We start from the raw sequence: 16,526 nt of genomic DNA on the forward strand, positions 1-16,526 counted from the left end.
CTTTTATTTCTCTGCCCAAACAACCCAGATAATGGTTTTCTCTGTTTCTCTCTCAATTAACTACTGAAAGCCAATTATTTTCTGATATCAGCCTTATTCTGATCATTGTTTTACTGTAACTTCAGCCCTTCCTGTTACAACATTGTCACTTCCTCCAAATGATGCAATCAAGGGCTGACCACTAAGCCTCCCTCCCAGCTCAGCCTCTGTTCATCTTAGGAGCCAGTCAGGGGTCTGGCCTCTGAGAATAATTGTTTCTTTTGGTAATAGTTATGGTTTCTTTCAGATTCACAAGGAAAGACTCAGCTGGGAATGATTTATATTTACACTTGATATTCATAGAAATCATCCAATTTTATAAAGTTGATATATTTGAAAGCCAGGGTTCGGAAAAAGGAGAGAAAGAGAGAAGAAGAAGAAGAAGAAGGGAGGTGGAAGGAGGAGGAGAGAAGAGGAAGGAGGAGGGAGGAAGAGAAGGGGCAGGAGGAGAGGGAGGGGAGGAGGAGGAAAGAGGAGTAGGAATAAAAGAAAGAAGAAAGGAAGGAGGAGGCGGAAGAAGAAGTAGCAGCAGGAGAGATTTTTCAACTACTGTTTCATTTTCCACAAACACCTCGGCTGGACAAAGCTTAACCAAGAGTCAGGAATTCTATCCAGGTTTCTTCAGTGTGTGGCAGACATAAAATAATTGAGTTCCAGAATTGGCAGAAAGCTGAACTAGAAGCAGAGCCAGCACTTTGATATGTGATGTGGAGGTCTCAAATGGCGGTTTAATCTACGACACATAAGGCCAACCCTTGAAGTGGCTCGATTTTAAGATGGAGTTGTTAAATGTGCAAACAGATCATCAGTTATCTGTATTTACAGATAATTACTTACTTATGACCTTGAGCTCCAACGTGGCTTCACCAAAGTTGTCATCCTGTTTAAAGAAACACTTGTACATCCCATTGTCTGAGACCCGGAGCCTGCGGATTCTCACAGCCACTCTCCCCTGTGGGTTCTGATCCTTCAGCAGCTCTACTCGTCCTTTGTAATCCACTAGCTGCTCTTGCGCCTGCTCCATCCCATCCTGATACACATACACAGCCTCCGTGTATTGGGTGTGGTACCACCGCAGTTCCACATTCTTCATATCCACAGTTGCGGTCACATAACAGGGCAGCAGAGCTTCTGTGCCCAGCATAGCCACAATGGGTTCTGAGGGGCCACTCACTTCAAAGGAATCTGTAGAATCAACAGAGTTAAATGTGAAGAGAACGTCAGAATGACTGCTAGGGAGGGTGCTTTAGAACACAGTCCCAGGTAGAGCCCTACAGCCCTCATTCTCCAGGTGTTCACACACATTGAGCTGTGGATGTGGTAGGTAGCAAAGCAAAGAGGGCTCTTCTTGTGAGGAGCTTACCAACACCAGGACACATGTGAAGCAAGTGATTTCTAACTTGCAGTGTGGATGGAAAATCCCCAAACTAGAGCTTTTGGAAAATGCATGCATCATGAAGCAGAGAACGGAATGAACCAATTCTACCTGGTTCTTCTGATTTATTTGCCCTGATACACAAGCGAATAACCCACTCTACCAAATTAGAAGATTTTAGAATTAACACATGTTTATATGAGAAGTGATGTGATTCAACCCTTCTATTCAGAATCAAGATAATTTAGTTATAAAATAATTAAAATATTCCTACCTGAGCCCCACATGGGCACCTGGAGCAGCAGGATAGATAAGGGTAGAGAGCAGGATAATATGGAAGCGGGTCCTACAAATAAAACGAGCATAGATGAGAGTAGGCTTCACTGGGTCTTATGATGATAACTAAGGAGGTCCCCAGTGCTTCTAAAAAATGGTCTCCTGGGCCCAGCAATGTAGCCTAGTGGCTACTGTGATCCCATTTGGATGCTGGTTCATATCTCAGCTGCTCCACTTTCCGTACAGCTTCCTGCTTGTGGCCTGGGAAGACAGTCAAGAATGGCACAAAGCCTTGAGACCCTGCACCCATGTGGAAGACCTGGAAGAAACTCTTGGCATTGTATCTGTTCAGCTCTGGCCATTGCAGACACTTGGGCAGTAAAACATGAAGAGGAAGATCTTTCTCTCTGTATCTCCTTCTCTCTGTAAATCTGACTTTCCAATAAAAATAAATTAAAAGAAATGGCCTCCTGGATCTCAGAGAGCTGCCAGGTAATATGAATAAGCCTTTGACACACACAAAAAAATTTCTAATTCTCTTACAAGGAACAGTCCTCATATCAGTAGCCACCTAGTAAGGCTGTTGTCAGTATAAACTCCAAGTCAAGAACACTTTGTCCCTTGGATAGGGAGAGAAAGGAGACAAGAACACCCTGGAAGGAAATGGCTTTAGAAAAATGTTACTCTGGGCTCCATGAACTGTCTTCTCCCTCATCCTCACGTAGTGGTGAAGCCACTGAAAATCAGCCTGCCCTCTGCCACCCTCCAGGATCCTGACCCAGGTTCTCTCTATCCTCTTGGTTTTGCCCATCACACAGAGAGGTATCCTGCAGTACTCACGTTGTTGAGGTTCCTCTTGGAGAGATGAAGGCATCCTGGTACTTGTCTCCTTCACTACCTGTGGCACTGGGGAGAGTTGCTCGCTGGCATTTTCGCCTCTTCCTTCTTGGGGTGCTTATGGGGCTCTTCTGTTCTTCCTGTTCTAAGCTGTGACAGGGAACTGTGGCTGCAGTGGGAAATTTAGGAAATTTTAAAAGGGAATGCAAAAGCAGGAAGCAAGAAATCTCCCATACAGAAGCACCTGCAACAATGAGCTTCTCATGGCCACCTTAGCAAACTCATAACTTAAAATCAAGATAAGAGGACTTTGTCCAGTCATTAGTCACACACCTTTTGTGAAACTTAGAAAATACAGGAAATGGGCTGGGCACCCGACTGGAACTTACCATCCAACCAGCTGCTTTTTGGCTGGTGTGTTTGTATGTGGGCGGGTGAAGCCTAGCTCTCAAGCTGGGAACTTACAATGTCAGCTGCTTCAATGTGACCAGGGCTATCATGACTTTGCCACCTCACTGGCCACTTTAAGCTGGTGGGGGAGGCGGGGTATAGCCTAGCTCCTGAGTCAGGAACTTACAATGGCAGCTGCTTAAAAGGCAGCCATCACCATCTTGGTTTGGGCTTGGTGCCCAAACGAGACTTGAAACCCCACTGGCTGCTTTTGGCTGGTGTCGTGTGGATGCAGGTGTGTGTAGCCTTCCTTCCTAGCTAGGAATTCGCAGCATTGGCTGCTTAATGCTGGCTGGCACCATCTTGGCTCAGGTGGCTAGAGCACCAATGGTGCCTGGCAAAGCCTACTGGCCCCCAGGAGCAAGCTCTGGATATTTGGGGTTGATGAGTTACTACCTAAGGTCATCCATGGATGAGGCCACTGTACATGTAGTTGAGGAATGACAACTCCTGAGGGACTTCCAATGACAGGGCCACTGTGGGGCAAATAAATGAGGAGACTGAGACCTGGTGCTTTGGAAGGGAGAGATCAGAAGACAAGTATAGGTCAAACAGATGCACCAGTCCACTTGATAGTCCTGAGTTGGACTTGTTAGAATGGAACATTGCTGACCACCACACCAGTCCACTTGAAAGCTAGGGCTGAAGGTTTGTCTGGCAGTGCTAGACCCAGTACCTGACTGTTTGCTGTCCTTTCTTGCCACAGTTAAAACATTTAGCATTCATTTGCTTTTGAATAGCAAAAGTTTCAAGGGCTGCTAGGTGGGCACAAAGTTTAAATGTCCCTATTTTGTGGCAGGCTTTCAGGTAACCCATAAGATCTTCTGTCTCTTTTATAGGACTAATAGCTGCCTGACAGTCTTCATTGGCATTATCAAAGGCCAGTTACTTTAATAACGATTTCTTAGTGCCTTTTCCCCTAACTTGTTTTTTTATGGAGTCAGTCAAATACCCTATAAAATCAGTATAAGCTTCTCTAGCCCCCTGTATGACTTTTGTATAACTGCCTGCAAATTCAGTCAGACCCAGTTTCAATTTTCTCCCATGCCCACAGTGCTACATCCCCTATATGTATGAGCGCAGCTTGAGGTAGCTGTATTGGTTGCTCTGTAGTAATCTACTGCCCTTCTCCAATCAACATATCATATGTCAATTGCTCCCCTCCAGGGAGTTGTCTACCTGATACTTTTAAGGATCGCAATTTTTGCTTAGCCCTATCTCTCCTCCACATTTTCCACTGTAAGTATTGAGAAGGGGAAAGCCCTGTTTTTGCTATTATTTCAAAATCATAAGGAATCCAGTTTGCTCCCTGGATCCAGACATTTAAATATTCCCACACATATGAAGAAGCAGGTCTGTGGAACACACAGCCTTTTTAAAAGCTGTGATGGCAATATGTAGGTTGGTTATTTTCTTGATTATGTATAATTGGAAAAAGCAATTAGAATTCATGTGGTCTCCGGGAAATATCAGACATTTGGGAACATCTTTGATCAGATTTAAGAGTGAGATGGCGTGGGCTGATATTTAACTGTTCTTTTATCCCATCCTCATTTATTTCACAAGAAGATTCTGAGAATTCATGGGATTTTAGTGTTTTAACATGGAAGCTTTAGTTTCTTTTCTACCCACATTACAATGGCATCTCCCATTAGGGTAATCTTTCCTGAGTTTTCTTTTTCTAATTTCCACATCTGTAGTACAAGGCTTTTTTCCCTTTTAGCTGTGTTACAGTGGCATTTCCTGTTAGGAGGGTCTCTCACATGTTCTTTTCCATCTTCCTCATCTGTAGCATAAGCCATTTCTTTTCTAGCCACTCCTGTTAGGGAAGCCAATTGCGAGTTTCTCTTTACCATTCTCATCATCTGTACTTTGAGGCATTGTATTTTTACCAATATTACAGCAGCCTTTCCAGTTAGGGGGACCTCTTAAGGGTTCTCTTTCTTCCTCATCTGTACTATGAGACATTTCTTTTTAGCTACATTTTTGCAGTGTTTCCTCTTAGAGGAGTTTCTTGCAGGTTCCCCTTATAAAATTATAATAACTGCTTTAATTAAAACCCATGTAATCTAAAAACTAACATGAATATCTTCTATCTTTCTGGCCTTTTCTCCATTTTTCTGAGTAAAATTCTTAAATTCAGTTTCTAGCGTCCCTTCATCTGGGAGCCAAGGGTTATATTCACAAATAAACTCTAAATAAGAACACAATTGCTGCCTAGTTACCTTTGCTCCACTTTTCACTAAAAATTTCTGCATAAGAGAGATAAAAGACTGTGTTCTACACTGATTCTGGCCCATTGTCCCACTCACCTCTGTGGGGTCTCCATCACAATTTCTTTTCTTCTTTAAAGTCCCTGTTCAGGTGTCACTTGTTTGCTGTCCTGCAGCGAATGACTTGGTGCTTAGAGATGATAATGACATGCATGGACCACTAACTGATGGTCAATAGCCAAAGTTTATTAGTGGCATCAGACTTTTATAGACCGGAGGGTCACATAGGATAAAGGAGGAAGTATTGAGCTTATCTACAGGACCCATTGATTGTTTCCACACCCTTGTTTGGAACTCCTGTTTTGTCTATCCCACCAAGTATTTTCATTCAAATGGTATCCACTCAGCTGTTCTCAAACAAATGATAACCAATCAGTTATACAAAAGGTATCCATTCAGTTGTTCTCATACAAATATTACCCTATCAATTGTAATCCTATGCTCTCTGACCTTCTAGAGTCACATTGTCCTTCTATACTAGACTGTGTGTCAGAACAGGAGTAGAGTCACATTAGGCAGAGCCATGACACTAACCAGTACACCAGAGAAGCAGGTCTGGGTATAAATTCTTTAGGGGATATGTGAGCCTAACCATGTGAAAATACAAGTCCCATTGGTTAGCTTAAGAGTTGGGGTGGTGTTGTGGAAGTACAATCTCCACTTTCACACCCAAGAACTGTGGATGGAAAGACTCAAGATGGTAGAATAGAGTAAGAACAAGTTTAAACAGACAGAAACAATAGCCAGTGTGAAGCAGAAGGGGCACATTCCAAGAAATAGTAAAGGACAGATTAGTCACAGAGGAGCACCTGGAGAAGGACAGACACAGGAAAGCAGTGGAGTCAAGAGTGTGCTGTTACAGTGACCAATACCCAATGGCATTCAGCGAGCACTGATCTGAACTGCACCAGCAGCTGGAACTCCATCAGCAACAAGATGGGAAGGAACATTTACTGGGAGCTTAGGAGATGAACTCGGACAAAGGACTGACTGTCCTGTTGGTCTGTTTGATTTGACCAGGAGCAGAGACAGAGCAGCAGATCTCAGATGGGCAGTGAGGGAACAGGGTGGATTTCACAGCCCAATCCACCCCCTGGAGCCAAATCAGGGACCATTTTGTGTAAGGAGGCAAAAGCTATGGGACAGTACTGTGCATGCATAAAACAGAGAGCAAACGCATTTCAGGCTCAGTGAATTGCAAAACTTGTGGCTAGCAGATCAACAACTCTGGTAGTAGCGCATCAGACACCATTTCTTATAGTGCAGCAAGGAATTTAAGACTGCATGGACAACAGTTTGCTGTGCAAGCACTGAGCTGGAGCAAACTCACTGAGTGCAGCGCATTGCACTGGTCCCGCAAGGAAAAAAATACCACCTTTGTCATTGAATGGGTCAAAATAGGTTAGTGTGGCCATCAGACCTAATGGCCAACAATTCCAGCAAGATGAGCATGACCAACAACCTAGCTCCAGAGGAAACCTGGTGTCTCCCTAATACTTGGACCTACTGCAACTGAAGTGGGGGAGAGGTTATACGGATAACAATGCTCCACAGAAGGTAAAGACAGGTGAGCCAGGAGCTGGGGCAATGGAGACCTTAGTGGAAGTCTAACATAAGAACCCAGACCTGGAACTCACTGACTGTACTCACAAGTGACTGCAAAGAGCCATGTGCCAAATTCAATAAGTAAAATCGAATTGTAGACCTGTGGGTGACATAGTTAAGAAATCTGCCCCAAGGAGAGGACTCTGATAACCAGAAGTACAATAACCAAGAGCAAAAGAAGAGCCAGAGGCACAATGATTATTACTGAAGACTCCCCTGCAAAGGAGCAAAAGCCTTTGCCAACCTCAGAATTAACTGAGGAAGACATCAAGAAAATGGGGGATACAGAATCCAAAACATTTGTTACAAAACTTGTTACCAACAATGAGAAGCACATAAAGCAGATGTACAAGGGGTTTAAGGAATATGTCACACTGGAAATGAATCAAATGAAAGCTGATATATCAGAAATTAAGAATGCATTAGAACAAATTAAAAGTACAATGGAGAGTCTCCAAAACAGAATGAACAAAGCAGAAGAAAGAATCTCAGAGCTGGAAGATATTTCTTGTCAATGGGGGAAACAAACAGAAAGATGGAAGCAGAGCTGGATCAAGAAAGAAAAATACTCAAGAATTGAAAGACACTATTAAAAGGCCAAATATAAGAGTTATGAGAGTTCCAGAAGTTTCAGAAAGAGAAGCTGGGATTAAAGTGTATTCAATGAAATGAGGAAAAATTTCCCTAAATATCAGGGGCACAGAATTCCCAAAAGGATTGATCAAAATGATCTTCACCACCATGACACATCATAATCAAGCTCTCTTCAATCAAACATAAGGAAAAGAGCCTTAAATGTACATGTGACAAAAAAAGTAATTGACATATAAAGGACTTCCAATCATATTCTCTGCTCACCTCTCAGAGGAAACTCTACAGACCGGAAGGGAATGGAGCAACATATTCCAGATTTTAAAAACAAAAAATTGTCATCCCAGGAAAAGGTACCCAGCAAAGCTTTCCTTTGTCTTTAAAAATGAACTAAAATTCTTCCACAGTAAAGAAAAGTAAAAAAAGAAAATCATGCCTCTTCCAAACCTCCCTTAACAAAGGTTAATTAAAGATGTTCTCTTGAAAGATAAGAGGAATGGGACCCACCAAGACCAAAGGCAAATGTGAAGAACATCCCAGTAAAATAATAACAGAAGACTAAATTAAGGAACAACCCATTGCTAAAATGACAGGACGAAATTACCACTTATGCAGATTAACCCGGAATGTAAATGGTTTAAACTCACCAGTCAAACCTCATGAATTAATAAACTGGATTAAAGCAAAAAAAAAATCTATTTGTTGCCTACAGGAGACACATCTCACCAATGAAGATCAGCAGAAACTATATCTCATTGGAGTTTGATTTTTTAAATTTAGTTTCATCGCTTCAAATACTTTCTTTCTCATTAAATTCTTCACTGACCCATAGATCATACAGTAGCATCATTATCCTCAAGAGCATTCTTGATTTTTTTTCTCATTTCTTCAGCAACACATTAGTCACTCAAATAGCATGTTATTTAGTTTCACGGTGCTTTTTTTCTTCCTGTTGATTTTTTTAATGTGGCTTTTCACTTAAGTATGGCAATGTTGTAATGGAGATTACCCACATCCAGGAGCATGTTATTTAACTTCGTGATGTAAATTTCTACTTTTCTTCTTCTTGATTTTTTTATTGTGGCTTTTCATTTAAGGGGATGTATAGTAAGTGTATAATGTAGACTGTCATATCCAGATGTGAGGATACAATGCAATATGCATCTCTACTTCCAGATCAAAGATGCACTTCCAATGAAATTGTTAACTATATCTTGACAGTAGGATGCTGGACTCTGCCATTGTACATGTCTAGAATGATGGTTATATGACTGTTTATGAAGAAATGTACTATAGTATTAATATAGTGAAACTCGGTGAGGGGGAGGGGTTTATGGAGAGGGTTTATGGAGTGGGTAAAGAAAATCCCAGGACTTAAGGAACTATATCATAAAATCATTATAATAATAAAGAAGTTTAAAAAAAATGAACTGGTGATTGGTACAGGCCTGATGGGGAGCTAAGGGATGCCACAGCTGGGTTGGGTGAGCATGAGAGCAGTTCTGAGGGTAGCAGGTTGTGGTGGACATGACTGCATCAGCCTCCCTCAGAGTTAGTGTGGACTGTGTCTGGGGAGCAACACATTTAACTACACTCCAGCACCCACTGGTACTTGTGAGCACCAGGGTAGGTGTAGAATGATTTGGGCTAGGCTAAGTCTTGACCTGATGAATCATGTGAAAGCTGTGTCTGAGCATGGAACAGGTGTGCCTGGGCTGCAACATTCAACCCTAAGAATTGGAAAGGGTTTTGGCTGGTTGGGCAAGGATATTATTCCTGCCAAGACAAATGGTGGACAAGGTCAACCTGGGCCAAGGGTCCACTAGTGTGCACATGTGTCCATTGGTTGGCATAGTCAGCCTTAAGTCTTGGAGATTAGATAAAGGAGTTTAGAGAACTCCTTTGTCAGATAGTAGTCCCTGTAGGTGAACTAAGGCAAGAATCAGCTCAGACCATGCCAGGTTACAGTACCCATTGACATATATGTGGGTCAGGTCTGGGGATAGACCAGGTTGGGCCAGATCATAACATCCACTGGCAGATCAGAGAGCCAAGACAGGGTGCAGGAGGGGCTAAGACTGCAACGCCAGCCTGGTCACACTGGGAAGGGGACCAGGTTCTAGCTGTACTGAGCAAGGCTGCAGCACACACCAGCAGAAGCTTGACTGAGCAAAGCTGTGCAACACAATAGTAGATGCTGAGGTGAGGTGAGCCAGGCCAGCCTGGGGTCAGTGGGTGCCGAGTTCATGAGCCCCAAGGGAGGAGGATCTGTTGGGACTCATGTCACCTGGCCTGGGTCCTGGAATCCACCTGCACAGTGGGTGCTGGGTTTGTGAGTCCCAGGGGTTAGGCAATCCAGTGGAGCCTGGGTCATCTAGTCCATGTCCTGGGACCCACATGAGAGGTGGGTGCTAGGTTTGTGAACCCTAGGGGCAGGGTATCCAATGGGGCTTGGGCTGCCTGGGCCAGGTCCTGAGGCCTGCCTGTGAGGTAGGTGGTGGGTTGTGAGCCTTAGGGATCTAGGGGCCTCAGCTCACCTGGCCCTGGTCCTTCAACCTACCAGGGAGTGAAAAGAGTGGAGCAGTCAACACAGTCCCTGATACAAATGGAAAATATGGCAGCCCATTTGGTATTTTTGCAGAGGAAAGAGAACAGAGCAAATTGGTCAAAAAACCCAGCAACTGATAACAGCAAAAATCTGGGTGAATGGAGACTTGAGGTTGACTATGTCAGCCAATGGACATTGAGAGTGTTGCCTCATTCTTGATTAGGTGAAATTGACAGCATTTTAGGAAAATCAGAACCACTTGGTCAGAACCTTCAGAACATGCACTACAGCAGGACCTTGGGTTGATATTGGGTGGTGGTTCCCCATCCCTGGGTACTGGGACATTTGGAAGACTGGGTGTGGTTTCCTCCTTTATCTTTCCTTCCTCCAGAGAAAAGAAGAAATAGAGAATTTGGAAACAATATTTTACCCACTTTTTCATAACCCTTAATGCTTCCCACCCTTGTAAACCATGTAATAATCATCAAAAATTAAAAAGAGAAAATACGAGACCCGGCACAGTGGCCTAATGGCTAAAGTCCTCACCTTGAATGAGCCAGGATCCCATATGGGCACTGGTTCTAATCCTGGCAGCTCCACTTCCCATCCAGCACAACTTGCTTGTGGTCTGGGAAAGCAGTTGAGGATGGCCCAAACCCTTGGGACCCTGAACCCACATGGGAGACCTGGAGGAAATTCCTGGCTCCTAGCTCTGGATTGGCACAGCACCGGTCATTGCGCTCACTTAGGGAGTGAATCATTGGACGGAAGATTTTTCTCTCTGTCTCTCCTCCTCTCTGTATATCTGACTTTGTAATATAAATAAAAATAAACCTTTAGAAAAGAAGATAAAATACAAGAACATTCAAGAACAACTAATTCCTTTTCCCATGAGAAATATTGTGTAATTTTAGTGAATTTCACTGATAGTAGACCTTGAGTGCCTCAGTTACAATCTTGTTGAGGGAATTTACAAGGTTATGATCTGTGGAAAGGTACACAATTTTTTGTTTCTCAATTTTTTCATGCAAAAATTAACTACCCTGAAACTTCAGTGTGGTGGTTAGATGAATTAATATGTAAAACACTTTATAAAGGTCAGTAATATGTATTTATTTGTTTACAAAATTAATATGTAATATTTGTGTAGGAGATTACCCCTGGATCTCCACCTGCCTAGCCCATATGGGAGGCCATAGGCACTTGGCACTCTGTGTCCTTGGCTAACTGAGACTCCAACCTGGCCTGTTCACTGGGCATGAAACAAGAGTGATGGGCTGCACCCTAGTCTCTCTTCTGTGCCCCTTTAATGAGCTGTGCTAGGACTTCCTTGGTAAACAACTCTAGGAAGTCAAATGTTACATCCGTTTTGCTTTTCAGCAGGTAACAACCTTGCCGTGAGACACAGCTTCCTATCTTCCTGTGTTTCATGACTTTTAACTTCATTGGAGGGTCCAGAGAGATAGCCATCTGTTGTTGTTGGGTGGAAGTACTGTTGAGACTGCCTTCTCCCTGACCATTTTTCCTATATAAGCTTCTTGCTTCTCTCAAATAGACAGACATCTGTCACCACCAGTTTGTCTCCAGTGTCTCTGTTGCAGAACAGTGGAATTGTGATCCCTCAAGCTAGATTCTCTATTTATTCAAGATGATTTTGGCTATCTTTGGTTTTTTTGGCTTTTCAGATGAAAATTTGTATATTTTTCTTTCAGCTCTATGAGAAATATTTCTGGGAATTTTATTGGAATCATGTTGAATCTGAATATTACTTTTGGTAACATGGACGTTTTGATTATGTTGACTCTGCCTCTCCAGGAACATGGTATATTTCTCCATTTTCTAATGTCTTCTGTTTCTTGTTTTAGTGTTTTATAATTTTGAGTACAGAGATCTTCCACATCCTTAGTAATATTTATTCCAAGGTATTTAATTTGTTCTCTGTAACTTTGAAAGGGGCCATACTGTCTAGTTCTTTTTCAGCCCTAGAGTTGTTTGTGTATATTACAGAAATTGATTTGTGTTCATGTAATTTGTACCCTGATATTTTACCAAATCCTCTTATAAGTCTTAAGAGTTTCTCTATTGAGTCCTTTGGTTCTCTTATGTGTTGAATCATGTCATCTACAACCAAGGACGGTTAACTTCCTCTTTTCTAATTTGAATTCTTTTATCTTCTTTTTCTTGCCTCATGGCTCTAGTGAGGACTTTTAGTATTATGTTAAATAACAATAGTGATAGTGGACATCTTTGTCTAGTTCCAGATCTTTCTGGGAAAGCTTCCAATTTTTCTTCATTCAGTGTGATTCTAGCATTGATTTCTTCATAAAAGCTTTTGATTGTGTTGTAGAATGTTTCTTCTATGCCTACCTTGCTTAGAGCTTGTGCATGAAGTGGTATTGGATTTCATCAAATACTTGCACTGCATCTATTGAAACTATCATATGGCTTTTGTTGTTCAATTCCTTGATGTGGTGTATCACATTCATATATTTGCATATTTGTAACCTTCCATGCATGGCAGACCTGGTCTTTTGTGTGATGTATTGCATTCTGTTGGTTGCTATTTTGCTGAAGATTTCAGCATCTATGTTCATCAGGGGTATTGGCCTATAGTTTTCTTTCTCTGCTGTGTCTTTATCTTGTTTTGGTATTCAGGTGATGTTGGCTTTGTAGAAAGAGTTTGAGAAGATTGTCTCCATTTCTCTTGTTTAAATAGCTTATGATAAATTGGGGTCAGTTCTACTTTGAATGCTTTTTAGAATTCTACAGTGAAGCCGTCTGGGCCTGAGCTTTTCTTTGTTGGGAGTGGTTTAAATACTGATTCTATCCCTATTTCAGTTATAGGCTTATTTAGATTTTCTGTTGCAACATGACTCGGTTTTGGTAGATGGTATTTCCAGTAATCTAGCTATTTCCTTAAAGTCTTCTGATTTGCTGGCATATAGTTGATTGATCTGTTGTTATGTTCTCTTCTTCATCTTTGTACTATTAATTCTTATCTTCTTGTGTCTTTTTTTGTATGTGTGTGTCAATTGGACCAGTGGGGTGTTTATTTTGTTTATTTCTTGAAGAATCAACTCTGTTTAATTGGCTTTGTGTAGTGCTCTTTTGGTCTAAATTTGGTTTATTTTCTCTCTTATTTTGATTATTTCCTGTTTTCTGTTGGTCTTGGGATTATTTTGCTGTTGTTTTTCTAGTTTCTTCGGGTGTATGTTTAATTCATTTACCTGATATCTTTCTTGTTTCCTAATATAGGTAATGCTTGTGATAAATTTGCCCATTAACACTGCCTTGGCAATGTCCCACAGGTTTTGGTATGTTGTGTTTGACTCTTCATTGGTTTCAAGAAATTTTTAAATTTCTTATTTGATTTCTTCTCTAATCCATTGTTCATTCAGCAGTATGTTGCTCAGCTTCCAAGCATTTACAAATTTTCTGGGATATTTTGTTTACCAGTCTTTAGTTTTACTCTGTGGTAGTCTGAGAAGATGCATAGGATGATTTTAAAATGTTTTTAATTGCTAAGGCTTGTTTTGTGACCAATAATATGATCGATCCTGGAGAACATTCCACATACAGCTAAAAAAAAGTCCAGTGTTCGTGGGATGAAAGACTGTAAATATCAATTAAAATAATTTTTTTCCACACACACAAACACACGCACATTTGAATAGACAGAGAACAACAAGGAAAGTTTGGTCAGTATAGACTCAAACATACTTTGCTAGATAGGATACAGAACAAGAACACCTCACCAAGATGCTGAAGATTTCTCTGCTCACCCCTCCTATAACGGTTATGTACCTTATATGGGGAAATGTCAATGTTGGGGCTTTTGATTGATTGGGTTTACTCTGTTGGCTCTACTTTCAGACCAGAGAAGGTCTCACCAAAAAGCCGTTGAACATATCTGGGCAATAATATGAGGATCACAATGCTTAGTACATGCTAGCAATGAAGGAATCTCAACTGAACTTGAACTGAGTCACGCAGCACGATAGAGGAATCTACCATGGGGGGAGGGTTTGGGAGGGGTGGTGGGAATCCCAGTACATATAAAACTGTCATATAATAAAAAAAATGATAAATAAATTGAATAATCAAAAAAAAAATCCAGTGCCTGGAATCCCGACCAGACATTGCCTTTTTGCTCATAAGCATACTAACTAGTTTATTAATCACTAGACAACAAAAGCCCACCCCCTTTTATTCTTTGGGATTGAATTAGGATCCACCAAAATGATGAAGCATTTATTTATCTAATGATGGCTTTCCTTATTCTCTGTATTTGATGTTGTAAAAGGGCTTCAATGAATAATTCCATAAATATGCAATTTCCTTGTATTAAAGTCTATTTGAGATTAAAAAAATCATTTTTTCTATTATCTGTGTGAGATCTGTTGCTTCCTTGCCAAGAATCTGCCTTATCAATCTGTCTATTGATGTCAATGGACATTACTATTAAAACTACTATTACAGTATTGGTATTTATATCTTCCATTAGGTCCATCAGTAATTGTTTCATGTAGCTACGTATCCTGGTATTCAGCGTATATACATTTATTATTGTTGTTTCTTCTTGCTAGGTGGGTCCCTCTATCATTATGTAGTGCCCCCTTTCATCTCTTTAAATGTTTTTCACAGTGAAGTCCATATCATTTGATATCAAAATGGTGATGCCAGCTCTTTTTTCCTTTCCATTGACATGAAATGCCCTTTTCCACTCTCTCATTTTCAGCTTCAGTGTATCTTTGTTGAAAAATGTGTTTCTTGTAAGCAACAGATAAATGGACCCTGACTTTTGATCTACTCTGTTGATCTATGTTTTTTAGTGATTAGTTTAAGTCATTTGTGTTCAGAATTAATATTTACAGGTTGTGATTTGGTCTTGTCATTATTGTGGGATTTTTGTTTAACTTTGTTTCTTTTGTGGGCTTTAATGGAAAGATCTTCTCCTCTTGCCATCATTTAGAGTGGCTAACTTCTTTTCTTTTTGTGTTCAGCATGTTCATAGGGCAGGCTTAGTGTTGGTAAAGTCTTCTAGCTTCTTTTTACAGTGGAAATATTTCCTTTCACACACAAATGAGAGCTTTGCTGGACATATTGGGTTGACAGTTTTCTGTTTTAGGAACTGGAAAATGTCACTGCTTTCTTTTCTTGCTTGAAGGGTTTATTCTGAGAAGTTGGCAATGAGCTCAATTGGGTTTCCTGTACATGCTATCTGATCCTTTTTACAAACTTGTTTAAATATTCCTTCTTTATGTTCTGTTGAGGGAGCTTGAGAATGATACGTCTGGGTGAGGATCTTTTTGGATCTTATCTGTTTTGGGTTCTCACCCCTTTGTGCATTTGGCTTCCCCTTATGTTCCTAATGCTACATAAGTTCTCTTTTACAATTTCATCAAACACTTCTTGCAATCCTGCCTCTTTTCCCATGCCTTCAGGAATTTTTATAATTCTGATATTCTGTTTTTTAATGTTCTCATTCAGTTCTTGGATTGTTTTCTTGGTTTTATTCAGATGCTCTTCCATATATGTCTGATTGAATGTTCTCAAATAGTTCATCTTCATTTCATTTATATATAATCTATTATATTAAAATAATGATTACATGGTTGATCAGGGTGGGAAGGGACAAGCTATAGAGAAAATTAGGTGAATTTGCTTCCAAATTTGCTATTTCTTCTTGCTGTTCCTGGGGTAGGGGGAGAAGCAAAGGGAAATACTACTCATGACTTTCCATACATCCCAGTACCCATGGATAAGGAACTGCCACCTTGTATCAACCCAGACCCTTAATGTGTACATATTCTGAGGGTTCTGTCCAGGTGGCTTGGTTAGTTCTGAAATGCTGCCAATTTCACTGATCCAGGGATGATGTTGCCCTCCCAATGTCCATTGGCTCCACTCATTGAGATTATTTGCTGTCATCATTTGTTTGGAATGGTTGTCTAGTTAATTCGGTTCGACTGCTACAGCTCCAAATGTGCTGCTTTATTCTTTTACAGCAGGGCCTGTGTCCACTGCTCCATCTTTTTCGCTAAGTAGGGCATTTTCTTGCTGGTGAGTCCAAGAAGCTGGGCCGGGTGTCACAAGCATTGCCAGATCCTCCACCCCTGCTGCTCACAAATCCGATACCCACCTATTATGTGGGCCCTGGGACCCAGACCTGGAGATCCAAGTGCCACAAGATTCTCTACCCTGGCATTCATGGAAACAATATCCATCTAAAAGGTGGGCCCCAGGATCTGGGTCAAGTGACCCACACCCAACCCATTCCCCTGTCCTTGGGGCTTAGGAAACCATCCCCCACCACACACTTGGGCCTCATGACCTAAGCCAATCTATCCTACCCCTGTCTAATCCCCCATCCCTGGAATTCACGTGCCTGGCCCCCCTTGGCCAAGGCTGGCATGATTCATCTCACCCGAGCTTCTGCATTCTTATTGTGATGCTTGGCCCAGTCTAGTCTGCTCCCTGTTCCCACTTCTGCTGGTGGGTGCTACAACCTATCTCAGCCTAGACTAATTGC

The 16,526-nt window shown here is 41.4% G+C and overlaps 1 pseudogene; it reads right to left on the reverse strand.

Moving 5' to 3' along the window:
- The window catches only part of LOC121156108, a 96,971-nt pseudogene that overhangs the window by 72,729 nt on the left and 7,716 nt on the right, over positions 1 to 16,526 (reverse strand).

This window comes from Ochotona curzoniae, unplaced genomic scaffold, assembly GCF_017591425.1.
Source record: "Ochotona curzoniae isolate NIBS_2020 unplaced genomic scaffold, NIBS_Ocur_1.0 contig_3255, whole genome shotgun sequence".
Taxonomy (NCBI): domain Eukaryota; kingdom Metazoa; phylum Chordata; class Mammalia; order Lagomorpha; family Ochotonidae; genus Ochotona; species Ochotona curzoniae.